We start from the raw sequence: 23142 nt of genomic DNA on the forward strand, positions 1-23142 counted from the left end.
CGAGTTGTGTTGATGTGCTTTCAAGGCGTGATCTTACGTTTATCTGTTCCATGTTTCCATGTTTCATGTTTATGTTCCATGTTTCTTTCAATTCCTTTGACCAGTTGAGATGATCTATTTTAAATAACATTGCCTCAAGTGTAGAGAAATGGAAGGGACAGTTGTCTTAGCAGTACCGCAGTAACAAACGTTTCTTTTGTAGAGGGGAAGAAATGTGGAAACACAACACGCAGCGGGTATATAGAAAGTGTGCTGCCGTTTCTATGCTGTTAATGTCAGTGGTAACTTGAGACTTCAGGATAATTATCCAATATCCATAATTAGTGGTTGCTACTTCACGAACCGCGTTAAAAATAAGCCACTCTTGCATTTTTATGCCGTCAATGTCGGTGGTAACCCGAGAGTCGAAATAATTTCCGACAACGCTCAGGTGATAAGTTCTTGCATCACTATGTGCACCCAACATTAACCCATTTCTGTGCTTCCTTGAACTTAGAAAATATACTGCGAAAGCAGATTGCTACATTCTGTATTCGATCTGTACAACCTGTCCAGATGCAGACTATGGCTGACTGTGGAGACATTTGTCACTACACTGGTAGTTTGCGACAATTGTTTTCCTTTGTCTGAAGAACAGAAATTAAAACGAATTATTTCCATTCCTTACATATACCTCTGAAATCATGGCTGTGGCATTCACTGTGGCTGAAGACATCTTCGGCACGCCGAGGCGTCGTCGTGACAAGTGTGGCAGATTATGGATGCATTCTGGAAGTCATAAAGCCACGAAAGAGTGCCTCTTGAGTGTTGCGTATTATACAGACGTTCAGCACTCCGCATGGAGCAATGACAGGTGAGCCTAAAAATGTTCAAATATTTTATTATTTAAAATTGTTTCGCCTGAAAACGTTACCAGGGCTCGTGCTGCAAAATAAAGTTTAGCACAACTAATCAGGCATTGTACGAGATCTTGTAGTACTCCCTTCTTAGAGGGAAGCGTAAATTTATGCTTCGATATTTTTATACTGTTTTTATTTTCTAGGAAATAGGACGGACCGGGACTTAAAACAATGGAACAAGGAATGCATACTGCCATTTTCCTGGTTCTTGAAGGCGTGTGTTCACCGTTCTTGAAGGCGTGTGCTCACAAAAAGGAAACACATGAAAGCCGTTGTACGGGATGAAATCATTGCATTCTACAAGTAAGTACGCACTCCCAGTTCTGGAACGTTGATGGTCCCTTTTTAGGTTGTTGCAATATACGTAATGGCTTCGGAACACCATTTCAGTGACAACTTGACCTGTAGGTGAAAACGACAGTAAGAGCTTTTGGGAACACGTTGGCAAAACTTTCCTGGAAATGCACTCCGAGGAGGCCCTGCCAGGAACGCCTGCATCTTAATTTTAGTTGGGTAAGTTGGCATTTTATTTTTGTGGGACTCAATTTATGGTAGTGTTTATTGAAGCTGGCATTTTATTTTTGCGGGACTGAATTTGTGGTAGTTTTCTTTGTAGCAAAATCTTACTGTTAAAAATAAATCGTGAACTCCAATATTGGGAAATACCTTCACATTCAGCCTGTTTCGGATGCTTCAACATGTGGACAAAAAAACTATTATTTTGCATTTAAGTTTTGCAAACATTTTGCTTTCACATTGAGAGTTGCTGCTGTGATAATACGGCACCACGGCCACGCCCAGTGCGGTCGCTTTCCAGAATTAGAGAACGGCCATTGACAGTCTGTGCTAATATTTTTTGTACATTGTTAGCAGCATTCCCAGAAAAGAAACCAAGAAATCGCTGATATTTCAATCAATTACTGTGCTATAAAAGGGGTATCCTAAGCAACTCACTCATTTAAAGCCATCGTCTAACAAAATTTTCTTGTTCCTTCCTTAAAGGTACATGACGTGGTCCAGTTATTCTCGAGGTCCAGTTATTTTGAGAGAAGAAAATGGCAGCGTAAATTTTTGTCTGCAAGAAACACGTCATGGATTTTCCGCCTGCGTTGTCACATCAAGATGTGGTCATCCTCCTCGCCGTATATTTCATCTTAATCTCCTGAAACTTATGCGACTTTGGAGAGTTCTTGGGACTTTTGCAGAGAGTTCTTGGCCATTTAACAGTGGCCTGGTGTCATTTAAGTTGAAAGCTCTGTTGAAAGACTTGATGTGGTCACTCTACTTGGGGTTTTAAATTATTGTTAGACGTTGAAGCCTATTCGGAAAGATATGTCGTGGTTCAAATGATTGGTAGATGCAAGCGGCATGTCAATTGCAAAAGTGAAGTCGTGCTTTCCTTTGCAATTTTTCATTATTGGCACAAAGCGCAGGCTGCCTTTGCAGCTACTCTGTTACTCTGTTAATGTAGTTAATGGCACTGCACTGTAACGTTTTTATTATTCAAGTGCAGCTGGTAATTTTTTTTCATGGCAGTGCTGCTATTGAGGGATGCAAACGTAAGAGTAATTATTTACCCAGACGGTTTGGGGCTTTATTAATCAATTTTTGCACTGTATCTTAGCTGACACCTAAGCCCTAGAAGAATGCGAAATATACATATTTGGCTTGAAAAAGTTGTTTACTTTGGACTAAGTTGCATTTCTTGCTTGTTAGAGGCAGTGCTTTGGTCACAAGCATACTGTCGTCATGATAGTAGGGTTTGTATAGCACGCAACTGTGAATTTTACCTCAGATAAATGTTCCGGCTGGAAAAATGCTTCCAAGTTGGCTTGGTAAAATTGGTCACCTGTATGTTTCAAAGCTACCTGGCTTGGTTATTTGGGATGTCTGAATTGTTCTTGAGGGAATTAATAACATCTTTAGAGTTAGGCTGATTGTTAAATTTTAAAATGCGTAACATGTTCCGAGCTATCTGGTTTGTAAAATTTTGTAAGATTCACACTGGGTGCTATGAGCTTTTTTTATAAGTTATTTTAAATAGCTACAACTTGTCGGGGAAGCAACGCGGCTTCAGTGAAAGGCTTTTTCAGGGCGCGTATATAGTCGGTTTTGGCTACAGTTAGCTTGATATTGATATATGGTGTATGTTTTAGTTGTGCAATAGTGCCACATGCTTCCGGTAGGTTTTTCTGTGCAAATGTTATATTCTTAGTATTGGCTCCGGTGTTCTTTTCCTACACTCTTGTAGGTCTTGTGATAATCCAACCGTGTATGGCTTGTATTTTTGGCTTTTCCCTACAATTTAATTGCAAACTGCATATTTTGGAACCGGGATGCGTAAACATGGTATGGCAAGCGCTGTTGGTACTTTCGAATTTGCGGTACCTGATTTCATGTGAAAACAGCATATTTTATGATCACTGTTGTGTAATGCTTTTTGAGTTAGTGCGAAGGTAGATGTACAAGTCTGTTTGTGACGCGATTGCGCTTAAAGCCATCTTTATTACCCATGTTTTTTTAACAAAAAAGAATGGTAAATATTAGTGAAAATAGGAAAATGCCACTTAGATCGTTTTGGCCACTTGATATCGTTTCGGTATTTGATCCTGTACGCTGGTCATTTTCTGCCCAAGTGGAAACAGATATGTCTCCGTATCTCAAATGTACGCAATAATACGAGCGAATAAAATTTACTTAGTGTTTTGAAAAGCATTGTATCAGTGCTAATAGTTGGTTTGGTATGTATTTTAATGCGAGTCTTGTTTCTTTTACATGCAGCCAAAACCCAGAACAGGATGCGGTGGATGAAGCCAAAGTCTCTGTGTGCCGCTCCAGGTATCTCAGACCAACTTTTATGTAGAACTGTGCTCCGATAGGCAACTGTTGGGAACTGTCAGGGACCACACTGCTGCGGCGGTTTCTGCTTTCCAATTGTTGGTATCACTGAGGGACATATGTCAAGGCTGCGTTAGAATGGTGCTTGCGGTTTCCTTCTGATACCAATGCATCCGCCAGCCTGGCAAATGACCTCAGTTTATGCCAACAGGAAAGCACATATATTGGAAAAGTGGAGTCCCATAGACAGCTTCTCAACGTCTATCGGAACACCGTTTTATATAAACAGCTGGTCTGAAGGTACCTGGACCGGCGCACCGGATAAATTCATAATCATTTTACGTGGATCAGTGTTCCAGTAACTTACACTACCCGTTTATTTGGAACAGTGATCCGTATACTTTTATTTGGAACGCCGATCCAGATAATTTAGCTGCAAAAATATGTGGTGCACTGTTCCACTTACATTTTCAAAGTATGTGGAACACGGTTCCAAATATATAAGTGGAACTTTTTTGCAAAAAAGTTCCAGTTACTAAGTGGATCTTATGTGGATCCAGATTAAGAGTGTACTATTTTCAGCCTTCCCAACTATTGCTTTCTCTGCCACTTTGCCACGCCTTTTATGCCAACGAATTCGTACGAAACCCGTAGAAGTAAGTAAAGATCGTCTGAATACACATCTTTCAGGCGTCCATCGTGGGTCGTGCGCGATGAACAAAGCATTTTCACCGCTAATAAGTCCATTCGCAAGACTGACAGGAACAAGGCTGTCCCACCATCCATCTTTCGAGAGGTGTGTTAAGTCAACAGCCGTGCAAAGTCGAATTTAGTACCTGCGATCATGGTGAGGGACCCCTCTTAGTACGGATTATGATAACGCAAACTTTCAACGAAAAACCTCGGCGCAAAGCGCCTGATTGCTGAAAGAACAGCGGCGCAATTTGTCTGAATATTACGCAGTGTTGCATTTTATAATAATGTATTTTCTCGTTTCCCATTGTATTCTAGAGCATTTCTGTATTTATATCCCGTATCGCTATAATGGTCATTCCGGCGTGGGCCTGAAAATATTGGTGCATGATCACTTGAGGAACATCAGGCAGCGCAAACGGATTGCGGTACGGAACAGCGAGAACTTGCCATAAACGTAACGAACCGCGCCAGTCGAGCCTGCAATTCGATATCCCCGCGTCGGGGCCACTCGAGGCTTCCAAATTCCGCCTGCAGCGACCAATCTCGCGGATGAGGAAATTGGATCCCATCCCGGAGAACAGGTTTGCCGCAGCGTCTGGAGAAAGCATTGTCACGATTTCCGCTATTCATAACCTGGGTTTGTATGAAGACCCGTGGACTATCAAACCCCGTGTTTATACTGACGTCAGAGACGCCCGGCTGGAACGGGCGATGCGTCGGCAGTGGATATGAAGCGCAAACGGCACACCTCGAATGGGGAGCAAGCTGCGGGGAGTGGAAGAGGTGCAACAGACCAGCGCAATGGAAGCTCTGGTACGTATAGATGGTGTCGAAACGGAAAGCACTACGTTATAGTTCCCTGCTGGGAGGACTGGAAAATAATCGGACTAGCGCGCAATACTGTTACAGAGAAGGACAACACGAACTGGCAACGCTGTTATTGCCGCCACAGGTTTGTTGAAGCTACCCCTTGCTTACCTGCTGTATCTCCGTAGGTGCTTTGTGTGAGCATTATCCAACTGCAATGAAGCTGCGGGTGCATGATTTCATGTCTGTACTGCTTTGTTATGGGGCAAAGGGCGAATGAGCCTGAAGACGCTGAGGAGAAGACGCAAGGTTGCGAGCATGAACATAGTCCCAAAATTTGAAAAAAAAATCATCTAAATACTGAAAACCATTTACTTGTGTCGATATAAAAATGTAATTCATTACGATGTGCAAGAAATGTATGTGAATATATATATATATATATATATATATATACAAGAGAAAACTTCGAACAAGGTAGAAACCACGGTTGTTGCAAACGTTTCAGCAAAGAGACTTGCCTTCTTCAGGGCAAACCCTCGCCTGGCTGGCACGCTTTATATAAGGGTACGTCCCCAGCTGAGAGAAGAAGAGAGAAGGAAGTGGATGCAGGAAGCGGATTGGTTCGGGAGTATAGGTGACCGGTAAAAACCGCTAAGGCTCATGGGTACGTCGTCTGCTCCAGCCACTTTCGGTTCGAGATCTCGCCTGGCCTCCCGTACGCTTGCGTACGCCGGAGGCTTTCAGGCGCGTGTGTGCGTGTTGTTTATTTGCCACAGCGTGCTTAGTTTTCAGGGGAGCCCCTAGTAGGATTCATCGTTGTTATTCATTGAATGTGCAATGCCTGAGCGTTTGTTTTTTCCGTGGAAATATATATACAACACGCGCAGAAGGTTGTATAATTTTATCCGTGAAGTCGGTAAGAGGGAAGTCAGCCGGGGGTTGATATTCCGGAATATTCTTGGAGAGAAAGGATGAGAGGGTGTTCTCAGAAAGGTTCTCAGAAACGCCGGAAGCACAACAGGCGGTGAGAGGAGTCCTTATCAGAAGCTATCTGCAAGCACCACGTCAAAAGAAAAGGTAGAGATCGCTGAAAATGACTAGGTGGAGGAGAAAAGAAAACAAAAAGGCAAAACCACGCCCCCACACACAAAAGGAAAGCAATAACCGCACAACATAAATTGCACGTGTCGCCAACAGCAACATTCCAGGAACAGGCCTTTTCTGAAACTCAAAAACGAAAAGATAAAGTTAGAGGAATGTACACTCTAAACTTTTTTCCCACCCATATACTCCCTAGCGGTTCTTTTTCGCCTGTCCTCTAGTGATCCTCCTTGTAGGAGTTTTTTTACTACATGGAACAGGGAGGTTTTGTTTACCTCCTCAAAACAGGTTGTTTTTAGGTGATAGAAAGGAGGTAGTTAGGGAGTGTTAAGAAATGTTAGGGAGAATTTAAGGAGCTCAAAATGGAGTATTCTTTACTTCCTCAAGGCGTTTTTAAGCGATGTTTATGGACTTTTTAGGCGGTTGAATAGGAGCTTATTATGGCTCCCTTGGGAAGTAGTTATGTTATTTTAGGGGCGTTTTGAGGAGGTTCAAGGGAAGCATTTACTTCTTTTGCATGGAGTTTTACGTTTTGTAGGCCTCGCGAGGGGAGTTTTTAGGAGGTTCAAGGGAAGCATATATTTCTTTTGAATGGAGTTTTGCAAAGCTGGGGCGGTTTTGTAGGCCTTCCGAAAGGAGTTTTTTCAAGGCCACAAGGGAGAGTTTCTAGTTCCCTGCGGGAGTACTGATTTCACACGGTTTTGCTCGGTTTCAGGTTTATTTCAAACGAACTTTCGCATACAAGTTTACATGGTACATGGTGTACACAAGGAGGCTCCGAAATAAAAACTTAGGGCGACCTCCTATAAGAAAGCAAAAATGGTAAATTGCTAAAAACACGCCAGTTAGGAATGGAAGACAGCAATAGAATGCTAGTTGAACAAACCGTAGAATTAATATTACTACAAGAACTGGAAATACGCGAAAAACAAAGATAGGCGCAAACACAACCACATGGTAAGTGAAATCATTATATAATAATAGCGGATCAAGAACGCGTCAGTACTTATCAGAACTTATCAGAACGCATCAGCACTCAGTACACAAAGTGAAAAAAATGGTTGCAGTGGTTTACAACAACAAAAAAATTTCAGTTGGTGGTGAAATGAACGATCTGTGTGCTAGTTGAACAAACTGTAGAAACAATATTACTACAAGAACTGGAAATACGCGAAAAACATATAGGCACAAACACAACGGCATGGTAAGTGACATCATTATATAATACTAGCGGATTGAGAACGCGTGAGTACTTATCAGTACGCATCAGTACTCAGTACACAAAGTGAAAAAAAATGATTGCAGTGGTTTACAACAACAAAATTTTTTTTCAATTGGTGGTGAAATGTGCGAGAGCTGTGTAACGACTTGATATTGAAAGGTAACGAGCATTTTGTAGATGGTAAAGGCACAAGAGATAAATGATGTAGGAGACAGACAGCAATGAGATGGCTATGGATAAATGAGTAATATAAAGAACGAGAAATATGCTGCGGAAAATACCAGTGCGCTTTGATAAAGACACAAATGCGCCAAGAAAAGTGACCCAGTCTGAGGGGTTAATTGCAAGGATATAGAACAGAATGGGTGGTATCGCGACAGCTTCTTCAGAGTGAGAAGAAAAAGCCATGTAATTCGTGTTTTTCCGATAATTTTGAGTTGATTCATTCGGCACCAGTTGCCAACATTATTTAGATAATTGTTTCAAGTTATATTAGTTGGTTAATATTATTGCTTCACTAAAAGATAGCTGTATTATCAGCATACAGAAGGGCCCATCAAATATCCCCTGTTCAGTAAAAAAAAAAAGAAAACGTCAGAAACATAATACGAAATTCTTTAAACTACTATCCAATGATTACAGGATTGAAAACAAATAAAATATTGGTGAGGGATATTGATGCGATAAAAGTTAATTAGTTCTAAATCCTTCACACGTGGTTTGGTGCTGGCAAGGTCCAAAAAGGCATGTTCCACAAACGTTAGAGCTCTGTGTGCCTTCTTGGGATATTGAATGTTGAAAACCCAGAGCGATGCAAACAGACTACACAGTCCTCCCAGTAAAGATGATGCAGTCAAGACACTCTGGCCATCGATGCGGAGGCTAATTTCCCCTTTCGCGGAATGCAGGCAGGGAGTCAAAGGAACATCTACCTGAAAAAGCAAAAAAGAAAAAAAATGCCCCACATGTAAAATTCAAAACAGACACTATGGTTAAACGAACTTAATAATTCGGCACAGTAATAAAATTGTTATGTCAGGTTCCCTGCGAATTTCAGTACTTAAATTAGGAATGCAAAGGCTTCATAAAACCAAGTGCCAGTACATTAACCATCGTGGCTTTTGCCGCAATAAAAAAGATACTACTTCCGCACAATATACTCGAGCACAACTTTAAATGACAGTGAAGTTAAAATGCAAGTCTCTCTAGGTTGATAGATTAGCTCACGGGGAACACTATTATACCCCTCTTACACCTGGCATTTTTTTTTAAATAAGGTTGAAACTAGCAAAAACACGTTTTCACCGGAAGGGCTTAAGTGGCCTGACGCGCACAACTTCTTTCTTGTCTGCCGCTGGATGGTGCTACTCGTCCATACTTGGGGTGGCAGTACCGCTTTCCAAGGGAGCATGCGAGCTACGCATGAGAAAATCGTTCGACGCCAAAACTTGCGAGGCCTCAAAAGGCCAATGTTCTTCAGTGAAGCGTAAATACTGATCACAGGTCCAATGGAGAAACATTTTGCTTAGTGGTCTCGAACGGCAAATGACAGGGGAGTTTGGGGAAGCATGAGCGATTTGACCGGAACTGACCAAACTGCTTGGTACGTGGTAATGTTGTATTCAGTTGCTTGTATACTGCTATTAATCACCGCTGCTTCACTTGCTTCCGGTTTATCCTGATGCAAACAGCGACTGCAGTCGTGTTTGCGTCACGCTTGATGAGCAGCTGAACAGCGATTTCTCAGCACTTAAGGCATCTTGGCACTAAATCAATGCTGAAATGGCTATGCGGAGGTCCGACTTCCGTTTGAAATCAACTTGCTGGTTGTCTTCAATGACCCTTTAACAACAAGTTACCCTTATGCCTCATCACTGCAACCGATTGTTCCTCCGTGTGGTGCAAAGTGTGTTAGTGTGTAACGTGAAACGAACCGTTTCTGTGATTTGTAGGACTGATTCTGCTATTAATTACTGCAGTGACAACAAGCTATGAAAGAAAATCCCGCCATCTCCACGAAATGAATGATGATGAGAGGGGCGAATCTAAAATGCTTATCAGCAGACAATGTGACGCATTAAGTGCAAGCTGCTTTCATAGTGTGTGCATTGACATTAGGATATGGCCCCCTGGCAGAATGATGCGCTGCGCGAGATTTTGCCGTACCTAAAAGGACAGGCAACTCATTTTTACGGAGTATAGGATCTGTAAAAGGGTTGCGAGTTGGGCGAGTTGGTAATTATGCATTGCGAAAAATAAACTGCGCGCAAATTAACGAGGACAAGAACACATGAAGACGGCACAAGCGCACACTCGCAACTAGTTTATTACTGCACAATTCAAAGCTTTATATGCCCAAGCGCCCAATTGCCGCGCCCCCAATGCGTCACAGTTCTCGGCGCACTCAGCCGAAAATACTAAAAAACCGTAACAACAAAACCACAAAACGAACTTTGAGGCGCACGAAAGGCGAAAAATCAGCAAAGATAACCGCATCATACATGGATTAAGACCCCCCTCCCACCCCCAACACGCATTCCCAGAAGCACCGAAATAGCGCTCAATGTGCGTCTAAATATGCGACTTCTCGATTAAAGGGTCCATGAAGAGAAAATACAACTTTGTTTAACTTTAAAGAGTTGGGCTTCAGTACCTCACTCAGCTCCATTCCGGCCATGAAAGACGTTTTTTAACCGATAAAAACGCAAAAACACTTACGAACTTTCAAATTTTGCGCCACAGTGACGTGTTATTGGCGCGAGTGACGTCATATGGGCCAGCACTAAAAATATAATTTTCAGTGGGTTAGGTGCACGTTAGCAGTCAAGTGATTCGATGAAACGGAACTAGCGACCCAACTACAATCGTCCAGGCATGTGTCCTGGCGATTGATTAGTTCGGCCGCCGTCAATCGCCCAAACAAGATTCTGTGACGTCATAGAAAAGTTGCGGCAAACTGGCTAGCGAGTCGCCACAGCTCCACACGTTTTCTTTAATATCTCCGTTATTTTTTCGAAGTTTGCGATGAAATCGGTATCATTTTTATCAGGACAAAGCAGCCTTTCTAATAAACCAAACTTGTATTTTGTCTTCATGGCTCCTTTAAGCAGGGCGATAGAGGGATGACTGACACATTCGGAACCAGCTTTTCTGATGTGGCTGGCTTCTACAATTTCTCGCGTTTGCTGGTTCTTATGTCGCAAAAGGATGGCTGTGCGCTCAAACACAGGGACACAATCAGGTCTGCATGCGCGGCAATGAGAAGATAAGTGGCTCAGGTCACGTTGAAAAATGAAAAAAATATATATATATACAGGGTGTTGCGACGATAACTGGAACACTTTAAAAATTTTTCCTGAGCGATCCGCCGCTCTGTTCGCGCTCAAACTTCACACAAAGGTCGCATTTTGTGGTCTATTTTGTTTGACACCGGGAACAACAACGGTACTTACCTGTTTATTCTGAAAATAAATAAAAACGATTTTCGCCTATGGGAAAATGGCCGCTGATTTGGACGTGCGAGCCAGCGCAAGTTGATGTTGGAACGACGGAACCACCTGCAGAGTGAAACGCATGTTTGGGATTCACGTACAGAGCCAAATGGTGCAGCAGACGATCAGAAAATGCAGCTAGAAATGAGCTAACAGACGATCAGAAAACTCGGTTTTCGGGCTCGCACGTCCAAATCGCCGCCATTTTCCCATAGGCGAAAATCGTTTTTATTTATTTTCAGAATAAACAGGTAACTACCGTTGTTGTTCCCGATGTCAAACAAAATAGACCACAAAATGCGACCTTTGTGTGAAGTTTGAGCGTGAACAGAGCGGCGGATCGCTCAGGAAAAATTTTTAAAGTGTTCCAGTTATCGTCGCAACACACTGTATATACGGTACTTTTAGACGTCGTACGCTCGAGTTTGTGACAACGTACCCGTGTGCGGCTCTGTCCTGAAGTTCGGAGAAATGCAGGCGGGTTGTGTTATATTTCTCGTCTTGCATTACGCTTTCTTTTATATATTAGCGCCCTCTTCCCCGACCTCTCTACCTTCCTTACCGCTTCCGTCTGACTGCGCTGATTTTCGCCAGCACGAAGTAACCGTCACGTTGCTTTGAAACGACGCCGCGCGCGACAAACGATTTTACCTCGAATGCCCTGTTACAAACCAGCCTACAAAAGAATGCGAACGCATACCCCAAAATCCACAAACAAGTAAAATAATACGAGTGTGCGCTTTTTTCTTTGCCCGTGCGCGTACGAGCGGTGAGCGGCACGGGTACCCGGGTACTTCGCTGTTAACCCTATCCAAACGTTTGACAAACGCATCGACTGATGAAAGGCCACTTACCAGCGAGCTGTCCACACCTGTCGCCGTATCCAAATGCTGTTTGCGGCCGTTCCTCGTGTGACAGGGGCACATGAAAATCTTTCCACCAAATGGCACTACTAGTCCTTCACAAATCAGAAAAAACGACGGCCCAAGGCGAGGCTTGAAGCTCCGGCCTCGCCGAGTCACCGGCCGCGCTGCGTTGATCGCAGACACAGAGGTTGTATACATCCGGGCAGCCAGTCGTGCCGCCAGGGCAAGTTGAGTCGCTGCAGTCGGGTGCGTTGGCGCGCTGGCACGGGAATTTAAATCGTCTATGTATGCGCAAGCAAGCGAAGCAGATGAACGTTGCAATTGTTTGCAACGGCGAGAACTGCCTCTTCGTTAGCAGCAGAGTTTGACACCACCTATCGCCAAAATAAACAGATTGAGACAACACGGCCGCGCTCTCTGCCTGTGATCGCGCTGCTTGAAGCATCTATACGGGTATACGTACGGTATTGGTTTTGTAGCTGCGTGCAACCGTTGCGTCCTGCTTACTCGTTCTAATTAGCATTAGGCCACGGTTGAAGTGCTGGTGCACGGAGACAACAGAAGACTAACATGGCGACCGCCCGCTTGAGATGATTACCTCAGATAGGGCGTTTATTGTGGACGTGGTAGTATACAAGGAACCGAACGCCATCTCACAAATGGTGTTAAGTCGTTCTAAATCCTCCCTTTTGCTACCCGGATGGGCAACGGTACTACCGTGGAGGTTCGTCCACTTCTTTAGATCATGCCTAGGGAGTACATTTTTTGCTATAGGTACTTTTCAGGGCACATTACTTGATTAAAACTCCATTTCCGGCTAGTTTGCGTTTACAGTGTAGGGGACACAAGACAAAGCGGAGCAAAAAGGACAGAGAAAAATAAAAATAAAATGGAATTTCAGAGAAAAGGTTGGAGGTGCATGCGCGTACTAAACAGGAAGCTAAGGGATTAAAAAAAGCAATTAGGTTGCCGCATAAAGAGCAGAGGGAGGGGTCATATTACTCTAGAAACGTTTATATCTCGTCTCAATTCTTCGCATCCGACAATTAAATTCTCCTGCCAGCACTCCGAAAAAGATGTGAACTTCCCGGATACTACCGTCATTCTAGACAACGGTTAACTTAAAACCACGCTTTTTAGAAAATCAACCGACAGCCAGCAGTATCCAGACTATAAAAGCCATCACCCGAGACACTGCAATCAAGGCATCTTTGTAGGACAAGCCACCAGGCTTAGAAGAATATGCAGTAATGAGAGTGACTACGTAAAGCATCTAGACGAACTCAAGTCCACCCTTATGAACAGGAAGCACCCCAAAAGCTCGCTCGATCAGGCGTACCAACGTGCATCTAATCTCAAAAGGGATGACGTGCTCAACAAACAGCGACAAAACGAAAGCGCCAGGCAGCCTGCCCTAATAACTAAATTTTCAAACGCCCTCCCCAACTTAAGCAACATCCTGCGGAAACACTACCCCATTTTAGCCAGTAACGACGGACTTAAAAAGACGTTCCCGAAGCAACAAGGATTACCTACCGGAGAGATAGGAATCTAAAAGATATTTTAGTGCATGCTAAAACAGGGCCTTCATATCAACCAGTCATATCCAGCTGCTCCCGTCCCAGATGCGCAAGACCTGCAGTCACCTGCAGACCGACTGCATTGTTTTTAAAAAAGCAGAGCCAGTAATTATGTTCACAAGATTATTTCAAGTTTTACGTGCACTTCATCCAGCATTGCGTATACGTTAGAATGCTCAATATGTCACAAACAGTATATAGGCGAAACGAGTCAACCTATGAGCTAAGTCTTAACGGTCACTGGGCAGATACTCTTTGCAAATCCTCCGCAGCTGTAGCGCAGCACTTCAACCAACCAGGCCACAGTTTTGATGACCTTAAGTTGTATATACTTCAGTCAAACCTGAAGTCTGCGAGGGACAGAAAATCCCTAGAATCCTATTTAATTCCCAAATTCAACACCATGGAACCTGCTGGAATTAATGCGTCCAGGGGAAACATGGAATCCTTGCGATATTTACAGGGAATAGAGCATTAGGCACTGTCTTGCTTGGGCCTTATCCGAAGAATACGACCCCTCCCTCTGCTCCTTATGTGGCAACCTAATTCCTTTTGTCTTCATTCCTTAGCCTCAAGTTTAGTACGCGCATGCATCCCTCCTACCACTTCACTGGAATTCCATTTTATTTTTATTTTTCTCTGTCTTTTTTGCTCCGCTTTGTTTTGAGCGGCGTACGTCCCTGTAAGTTTACCTTTTCGTTTTTGAGTTTCAGAAAAGGCCTGTTCCAGGAATGTTGCTGTTGGCGACACGTGCCATTTCAGTTGTGCGGTTATTGCTTTTTCTTTTGTGTGTGTGTGTGTGTGTGCGTGTGGTTTTTCTTTTTTTTCTTTTTTTCTCTGACCTAGCTATTTTCACCACTCTGTACCTTTTCTTTTGACGTGGTGCTTGCAGATAGCTTCTGATAAGGACTCCTCTCACCGCCTGCTGTGCTTCCGGCGTTTCTGAGAACCTTTCCGTTGGCCGCGCGGCGGGGCAACAAACATCCTCTCATCCATTCTCTCCAAGAATTTCTCCGACTATCAACCACCGGCTGATTTCCCTCTTACCGAATTCGCGGGTCAAATTATACAACCTTCTTTCCCCTTCAATATCTCTCCCTGCATACTCCCGAACCAATCCGCTTCCGGCATTCCCCTTCCTTCTTTCTCCCGGCGAAGGTCTTTCTGCCGGCGAGAGGTTAGGAATCAAGCTTTGAAGAAGCACAATTTTTCTAGTCGCTGAATTTGAGGTCCGGGTACTGGTAGGTTTCTATGGCGTACGCTGATCGCCCGAAAACGGCATTTGTCCCCCCTGATGGGTTGTACGAATTTAATGTCATGCCCTTCGGGCCATGCACGCCCCTGCAACATTTGAATGCAATATGGAAAATGTTTTGCGGGGGCTTAAGTAGATCTGTCTTTGCGATCTTGACGACATTGCCATCTTTTCCGCCGATTTTAGATGCAACGCATCTCTTTAAGTCGCCTTGTCCCGCGTCGTTGTCGCGGCGTAGTCCGCATCCCTGCCCCATTCTCCTCGCCGCGGCAGCTGCGCGCTCCGCCGCTCTCACCGCAGCGCCATCTGTGCGTCAGCGCGGTCAGCGAGCAGCTTGCGCTCGGCTGCGCTCGCTCCCGTCACCGTGCCAGCTGTGCGTTAGCGCGCAGCGTGCGCTCCGTTAAAAATTTACACCATCTTCCCGCGAGAGGAACCATGGGGTAGATGCGACGCATCGGGGGTGAACATGCTGCGTAAATAGGATACACAACAACAGCAATCCACACGCTGCCATCGCTAACATAACGGAAACGCAACGGCAACCCCCGATGCGTTGCATCTACCCGATGGTTCCCCTAGCGGGAAGATGGTGTAAATTTTTCAGACGTACCTTCACCGGTTAGAACAAGTTTTAACATGCCTTTCTAGAGCTGGGCTCCCACTTAACCTCAAAAAGTGTCGCTTCGGTGCTACGAAACTTCCCACCTTGGGTCACGTCGTCTCCAAGGGTGGCGTCCTCCCCGACCCAGGCAAGCTTCGCGCTGTCGCCGAATTCTCGCAGCCAGCTTGCTACGAGTCTGTGCTTTTTTTTTGTTTTTTTTTTTTTTGCTGGGGCGAACTTTGGATGAGCTGTAGGTCTCGAAAGTTGGCATGCAAATGTATAGTGCCATCTCTTTCTCTTTTCCCTCTCTCCAACGCGCAATCGTATTTTCTTACAAGGGTGCACTGTAGCACACCTTCCGCACCTATAAAAAGCATCCGTGTTACCAGGTTGTACGTCCCTCCGATGAAGAATGGTCCTCAGTGGAACATCAGTAAGTTTCATTTTTCATATTTTCTCCGTCTTCACTTACCGTATTTATATATATATATATATATATATATATATATATATATATATATATATATATATATATATATATATATATATATATATAGGGCCTCTGTTCTGGCAGTCTTGGTGCCATAGGAAGCTTAAGAGGGTTCAACGCTGGTTGACCTCTCTCGACATGTGGTAGACACTCGAGTCACACCGCGGGGATTAAAAAGAAGGTCCCCTTCACCCCGAGAAGTCAGAGTGGCGCTGACTACCACATAAATACCCCCGAAAGCGGGGGGGGGGGGAATCACCCCGCCGGTAGCCGGTAGCGTAGTGGTTATCGCACCAGACCGGCATTCTGGAGGTCGTGGGTTCGGATCCCACCTGGCGGGCATTTTTTCTCCGCTTTCTTTATTTCTTTCCAAATTCTTTATCTGTTTCAATAACCTACCACAACCTCCCCTTTGCTTTCCGATGTTCTCTTGACTGCCAACCGTTATTTCTGTGTTATTTCTACGAGCCCCTCATTTCCTATTCTGATTCGCTACATGCATAACGAGGGCCTCTGTTCTGGCAGTCTTGGTGCCATAGGAAGCTTAAGAGGGTTCACCGCTGGTTGACCACTCTCGGGATGTCGTAGACACTCGAGTCACGGCGCGGGGATTAAAAAGAAGGTGTATATATATATATATATATATATATATATATATATATATATATATATATATATATATATATACAGAAAGATAGGTGCGCAGTCTACAACGCCAAAGGAGGCATAGGGGTGTGGTTAGAAGGTCCCCTTCTCCCCGTGTAGTCAGAGTGGCGCTGGCTACCACCCTCAAGCGTCGGATACACTTCTAGTAAAATATAAATAGCCCAGAAAGTGAAGGAGAACACAGTCGCCCAGATAGCCGAATTGGTAAGGCATTCGAGATCTAATCGAAAGGCGTGGGTTCGGTCCCCACTCTGGGCACGTGTTTTTCTTTCTTTCTTTCTTCTGTAAATTAAAAAAAAATGTTAGCTTTATTAACCGTAGTAAAAAAAAACACACACCCCTATGCCTCATTTGGCGTTGTAGACTGCCCACCTATCTTTCTGTATTTCCTCAACGAGCCCCTCATTTCCTTACTATATTATTCTGCGAGAGCCTAGCGAGGGTCTTGGTTCTGGCAGCCTTGATGCCTAGGTAGCATAAGAGGGCTTCCCGCCAGTTACCCGCTCATGACAGGCTGTAGACGTTGGAGTCACGCCCCGGGGGTTGAAAAGAAGGTCCCCTTCTCCCCGTGTAGTCAGAGTGGCGCTGGCTACCACCCTCAAGCGTCGGATACACTTCTAGTAAAATATAAATAGCCCAGAAAGTGAAGGAGAACACAGTCGCCCAGATAGCCGAATTGGTAAGGCATTCGAGATCTAATCGAAAGGCGTGGGTTCGGTCCCCATTCTGGGCGCGTGTTTTTCTTTCTTTCTTTCTTCTGTAAATTTAAAAAAAAAACCTTAGCTTCATTAACCGTAGTAAAAAAAAAAAGAGCCTAACCACACCCCTATGCCTCCTTTGGCGTTGTAGACTGCCCACCTATCTTTCTGTATTTCCTCAACGAGCCCCTCATTTCCTTACTATATTATTCTGCGAAAGCTTAGCGAGGGTCTTGGTTCTGGCAGCCTTGATGCCTAGGTAGCATAAGAGGGCTTCCCGCCAGTTACCCGCTCATGACAGGCTGTAGACGTTGGAGTCACGCCCCGGGGGTTGAAAAGAAGGTCCCCCTCTCCCCGTGTAGTCAGAGTGGCGCTGGCTACCACCCTCAAGCGTCGGATACACTTCTAGTAAAATATAAATAGCCCAGAAAGTGAAGGAGAACACAGTCGCCCAGATAGCCGAATTGGTAAGGCATTCGAGGTCTAATCGAATGGCGTGGGTTCGGTCCCCACTCTGGGCGCGTGTTTTTCTTTCTTTCTTTCTTCTGTAAATTAAAAAAAAAGTTAGCTTCATTAACCGTAGTAAAAAAAAAAGAGCCTAACCACACCCCTATGCCTCCTTTGGCGTTGTAGACTGCCCACCTATCTTTCTGTATTTCCTCAACGAGCCCCTCATTTCCTTACTATATAGATATATATATATATATCAAAGTTGCAGTCCTTATTGCCAGTGCTGTTTAGCGTTTTAACAGTGTTTTTTTTATAGTGCCAAATGAGGTATGATTGCCTTTTTTTTGTGCAGGAATAAATAATTGAAAATTCAATTCGAGAAAAAATGCGCCGTTTTTTCCGGACGCGGGAATCGAACCCACAACCTCCGCGGAGGTTGTGGAGGTTGTGGGTTCGATTCCCGCTTCCGGAAAAAACGGCGCATTTTTTCTCGAATTGAATTTTCAATTATTTATTCCTGCATAAAAAAAACGCAATCATACCTCATTCGGCACTATAAAAAAAACACTGTTAAAACGCCAAACAGCACTGGCAATAAGGACTGCAACTTTGATATGTGTCCTTACGGAATGCCTCGTCCCGTACGTCTCTGTTCTACAATATCTATATCTATATATATATATATATATATATATATATATATATATATATATATATATATATATATATATATATATATATATATATATATATATGTATATATATATATATATATATATATATATATATATATATATATATATATATATATATATATATATATATATATATATATATATATATATATATATATATATATATATATATATATATAAATCAGTTGCGCATGATTGCTTCCAACCTTGTATAAGCGCAACGACTACTTCTACGCAATATTCCGACATACAGCAATCGTTTCTTGCAATATTACGAACAATTAGTCGTGAAAAAATTGTGTGTGCGAACAACCGCACCTGCAACAAAGTTTCTACCTGCATTTTCCAACCAACGGGAAGTCGCCATCGGTCACAGAAAGTTCGTTTTCCTAATGAGGTTCATCGCACCCTTCAGAATCGTCACTGTCTGCGGCTGTGTTTTGCTAATCCCTCACCGTGGAGGGAGCCTCGCATTAAACGACCGGCGAACTTCGCCAGCGGCAAGACCTGATTTATAGAACCTACTGCTTCCTATCGTGCCCCTCCGAATGAGTAACGACACAAAATGTGCGCGGCATCCGTATCCGTATCCGCATCCGTATCCGCATCCGTATTGGGCGGATGTATCCGGCGCTATAGCGGCAATATACCGGCATCCGCCGCTATGTTGAGATACACTAAGCCCACTCATAAACACCAGCACTGCATCTCCGGATCCGGTATGTGTTGCTCACTCCATCCACGCCTGGTGTGGGAAGTGATGGACGTAGGCGCACTCAACGCTGGGAGGCAGCCAGGCCTAGAGCTAACTAAAGAACCTATAGATATAGCTGAGAGCGTAGACAGAGTCGATTTAAGTGTAAACAATAAAGCGAACAACTTTGTAAGAGACAAATATAGACCCCGTGAGCGGAAAGCGGAAGGTAAAATAAAAGCAAATGCAATAAATATTTAACCAGCTACAGAAATATGCAGGGAGGCAGAAAGCCTGATATAAGTGGGTAGAAATTCAAAACCAACTTGAACGGGAAGAAATAAACGTGTACGCTTTTGTCGAGACTCACCTTCGAAATCTAGAAGGCCCACCTGTCAAAGACAATTACTTCCGGGAAGGATGCGACACGGCCACAGGAACGAAGAGAGAGGGAGGCGTTGGCATGGGGACCGATTGACATAGAGTGCATGAAAGCTGTAAAAAGCATCTATGGGTTAGAGGCACCATAGCGGGAAAAATACATGGTTAGGAGTTGTGTATCTCTGGACCGGCCGCGGAGTTAGGGAGAAAAATGAGAAAATGGTAAACTGTCTTAGAAGAGGTACAAACGAGTTTAACATTCAGGTGAAAAGTTATTAGTTCTAAGTATGAATGCCCACATAGAAGATCTGGATGGATACACAGATAACAATGGTTCTCTAGGGATAGATCTATGTCAGTAAAACGGGATGGTAATAGTAAACAAAGAAAACAAAAGTGATGGACAAATAACGTGGGAAAGCGATAACAGACAGTCCAGCATGAAAATAGAACTGACACCTTAGGAAGTGACCACAAGCGGCTTACCTTGCACCTTGGAGGCACAACCCGGAAAAAAATGAGAAATCCGTACAGCTAGAGTAACTAATTTGAACAACGAACAGTTTAAGATTATCGCTGCTATGATGTAAGACGAAATCAATTAGTACCCAGACAAAAATGGGGATTACGACTAAATTATCGGGTTCAAAAATCCGAAGACGGTTGAAGCCAAGCAATGAAACCGATGGAAAGGGAAGGGAATGCCGAGAAGCTGGTGAAATACGGAGATAGGAGGGGCTATTGATCAGCGGAAAAAAGGCGCCGAGAGAACCTAGAGAGGCAAAGTGAACTGTTATGGTAAGGGAGGTTGACGGAAAAATGGGATAGCTCCCAGGAGGAAAAATTACAAGTGCAGAAAATGCTGCAAGCAAAGATGAAACAGAAAAGCGAAGAATGGGTGGCTGACATACGGAAGAACGTCAAAAGCGCATCCAAGAAGTTTTGCAAGCACGTAAAATCACTAACCGTGAGGAAATATCCATCAAAGATTTTTGATTGGTGAGGAGGGCAAACATTTAGAAAGGGAAGAGGCGTTGGCGCATATTTACCGAGTGATTAGTGAGAAGTTCAGAAAAAAAGAGGAAGCGAAGCCTCCACCGATAACATCAGCGCCACAGAAGACAGCGGAAAGGGAAATAAATTTGAGCAGTCTTGATTGGAAAAAAGGCGCACCAAAGGCTTTCCCCCAAACAGCAGTGGGCTCGGACGGAATACCAATGCAGCTGTTAAACCTGCTTGGACCAAAAAGTTCGGCATCGTTTATGAGCGCCATAGATAATGTGATACAAACCAACCAAACACGGGAGAAAAGAAACTCGAAGAAAGTCAATTAGGGTTCAACCTAACGCATATGTTGCAAAGAGAAGTGGTAGCACAGCGTATGCCGGGAATGTTATACGCAGACGAAATTGTTCTTTTAGCTGATAACCAGAGCGATATGCAACGACTTATAAATATTAGTGACCAGGAAGCCACAGACCTCGGATCAAGTTTTGGCACTGAAAGTCGGGTATAATGGTTTTCAATGACTCTAGGACTAACGCAGTGTCCATCCAGCGTGTTGAATTACCGAGAGTGAAGGAATATAAGTAATATCTGGGGGTGTGGATAAACGAAGGGGATAACTGCTTAAGAACTGACGAGGAGCAACTTAAGGGTAAGGGAAAGCGAAACGCAGATATAGTGAAGAATTAGAGCTGTGTGGTGTATAACAAATGTGAAGTAGTGAAAGGAATGTGGAAAGGAGTAATGGTTCCGGGCCTCACATTTGCGAATGCAGTACTCTGCTTAATATCAGACGCTTTCATGCCTAGAAGTGAACCAGAGAAAGGTGAGCCCGAGCGCATGGTACACCTAACAAAGCGGTACAGCAAGATATGGGATGGGCGTCGTTTAAAGTTCGAGACGCTCACAGTAAAATATGTTTTGCGAGGAGGTTGAGACCAACGGATCAATGTAGGTGGACAGCTAAAGTTTTCAGGTACAAATGCATGAAAAGCGTAGACACGCAGTGGTTAAGCAAAACTAGAAGGTTGACTATAAAATAAGGAAAGAACACGGGAGAATCAAAGACAGGCAGGGTAACCAAAAAATAAGCAAGGCAAGATAGAAACGAATAATTCCATAGGAAAAATGGGAGCTAAAGCGTCGTTAGATATGTACAGGGCAGAGAAATTGGACATCAGCAAAAAAAAATTTCTACGATACTTTCAAGGGAATTGCTTTGCTTTTTGAGCCTAGCGCAGGTTGCTTGACAAGAGTTTGTGGGGAAGCATGCAGAAAATGATTGGGTTATGCGTGGTCTGCGGGAAAGAAACGGAAACTATGCGCACATAGCTTTAGAATCTGAGTGTATCCATCCAAACCTTCAAGAGGGAAATATTCGGCTTCCAGTAGCCCTAGGATATAAGGGTAGAACAAAGGGAGTTAACTTGAAGGCTGTCGAGGCGACTAAAAGAAGATTAGAATGCTGGTGGATGAAAAGCGAAGAGGGAAATAAAGTCTAGGACAGCTACCACCTGCAACAGAAAGAAAAAGTGTTTCGTGCCTGCCCTATTTAAAACACCGATTTATTGGGTTTTTTCTTGGTAAAATTACACGTCATCCCCCCGTTTGAAAGGGGATAACATCAATCAATCAATCAATCAATCAATCAATCAATCAATCAATCAATCAATCAATCAATCAATCAATCAATCAATCAATCAATCAATCAATCAATCAATCAATGTGATTCGTCTCTTGTTCTCGTTACTGTGCTTTCATTCTTTGTACAATGACTATCAGTCAGGGATAGTCGTGAAGCAAGAATGAAAGAAACGATTTAGCAAGAGGGATTGTACTTTTAATTCCCCTCTCACTGGAGAATGTGTTTAGGTTCAAATAATCTACAATGCAACGAATCATAGCATTGGCGATTACATACTGTAAGGACGTGAGAAATAAGCGATTTGGTTCCCTAGAGCCGTGCGCCAGTACCCCTGCATACTAAATTTGCGAAGGACTAGTAGTATAATTTACCACCGAAATGTATGCCTGTGCGTGTTACATGCACAGCATCTACGTATACCGCGCGCAGGTCATGAACAGGTACGACTTGGTGTGCGCCTAAAACCAGCGTAGACCCAAGTACAATTCACGCATGAACGCCTTCTTCCTACAGCCCGCCGGGGTGTGGTATTCTACTCAATCGGCCGAGATCTTTTACAAGAAAAGAGCATCATTCAAAATTAAATTATCCGGAAAGAACCAGTGGTCAAATAACCCCAGTCTCACGCAGCTTGCTAATCGAATTAGACACTACCGGTTTTAGTGAGCGGAGAGGTCAGCTCAAAGTGAAGAGCCTGACTGCTTGCATGTTTTCAGACATAACTTGAACAATTTGTTCGCCTCGTTATTTGCAGGAGCATATTGAAGAGAAAATACTGGTCCGCCCAAATTCTTTCGTTAAAATTTCATAATTTTGTATCTGCATCGCTACTCGACGTAGGCAAACAGGATTCTCGCATTTAAGAATGACCAAGTCACCGTTCGTATGCAGATTTCAGTAACTCCGAACTGCATGTGCTAGGGAGGTAATGAGAAGCTCTCTGTCTGTAGTGCCACGGGGAGTAGCGGGAAGTCCTTTATTTGCTTTATCAATTTCCGATATTGTGCACTGGGTGCCTTCTTTTCTCGCTCTTTTCGAATCTGTAGGTGTTCGGATTTT

The 23142-nt window shown here is 43.7% G+C and overlaps 1 long non-coding RNA gene and 2 other non-coding genes across 3 annotated transcripts; all 3 read left to right on the top strand.

The window, feature by feature from the left end:
* Positions 1-1057: 1057 nt before the first annotated feature.
* Positions 1058-2447, top strand: LOC144180477 (uncharacterized). The gene is made up of 3 exons (XR_013324433.1): positions 1058-1202; positions 1290-1412; positions 1902-2447. It is a non-coding gene; the product is annotated as an uncharacterized LOC144180477 (long non-coding RNA).
* A 13662-nt stretch (positions 2448-16109) lies between these two features.
* Positions 16110-16189, top strand: Trnaa-ggc (transfer RNA alanine (anticodon GGC)). The gene has a single exon. It is a non-coding gene; the product is annotated as a tRNA-Ala (tRNA).
* Positions 16190-16701: 512 nt separating this feature from the next.
* Positions 16702-16773, top strand: Trnar-ucu (transfer RNA arginine (anticodon UCU)). Its single transcript has one exon. It is a non-coding gene; the product is annotated as a tRNA-Arg (tRNA).
* Positions 16774-23142: the final 6369 nt, after the last annotated feature.

This window comes from Haemaphysalis longicornis, unplaced genomic scaffold, assembly GCF_048455015.1.
Source record: "Haemaphysalis longicornis isolate Haplotype H1 unplaced genomic scaffold, Haemaphysalis longicornis Haplotype H1 scaffold_4, whole genome shotgun sequence".
Lineage (NCBI taxonomy): Eukaryota > Metazoa > Arthropoda > Arachnida > Ixodida > Ixodidae > Haemaphysalis > Haemaphysalis longicornis.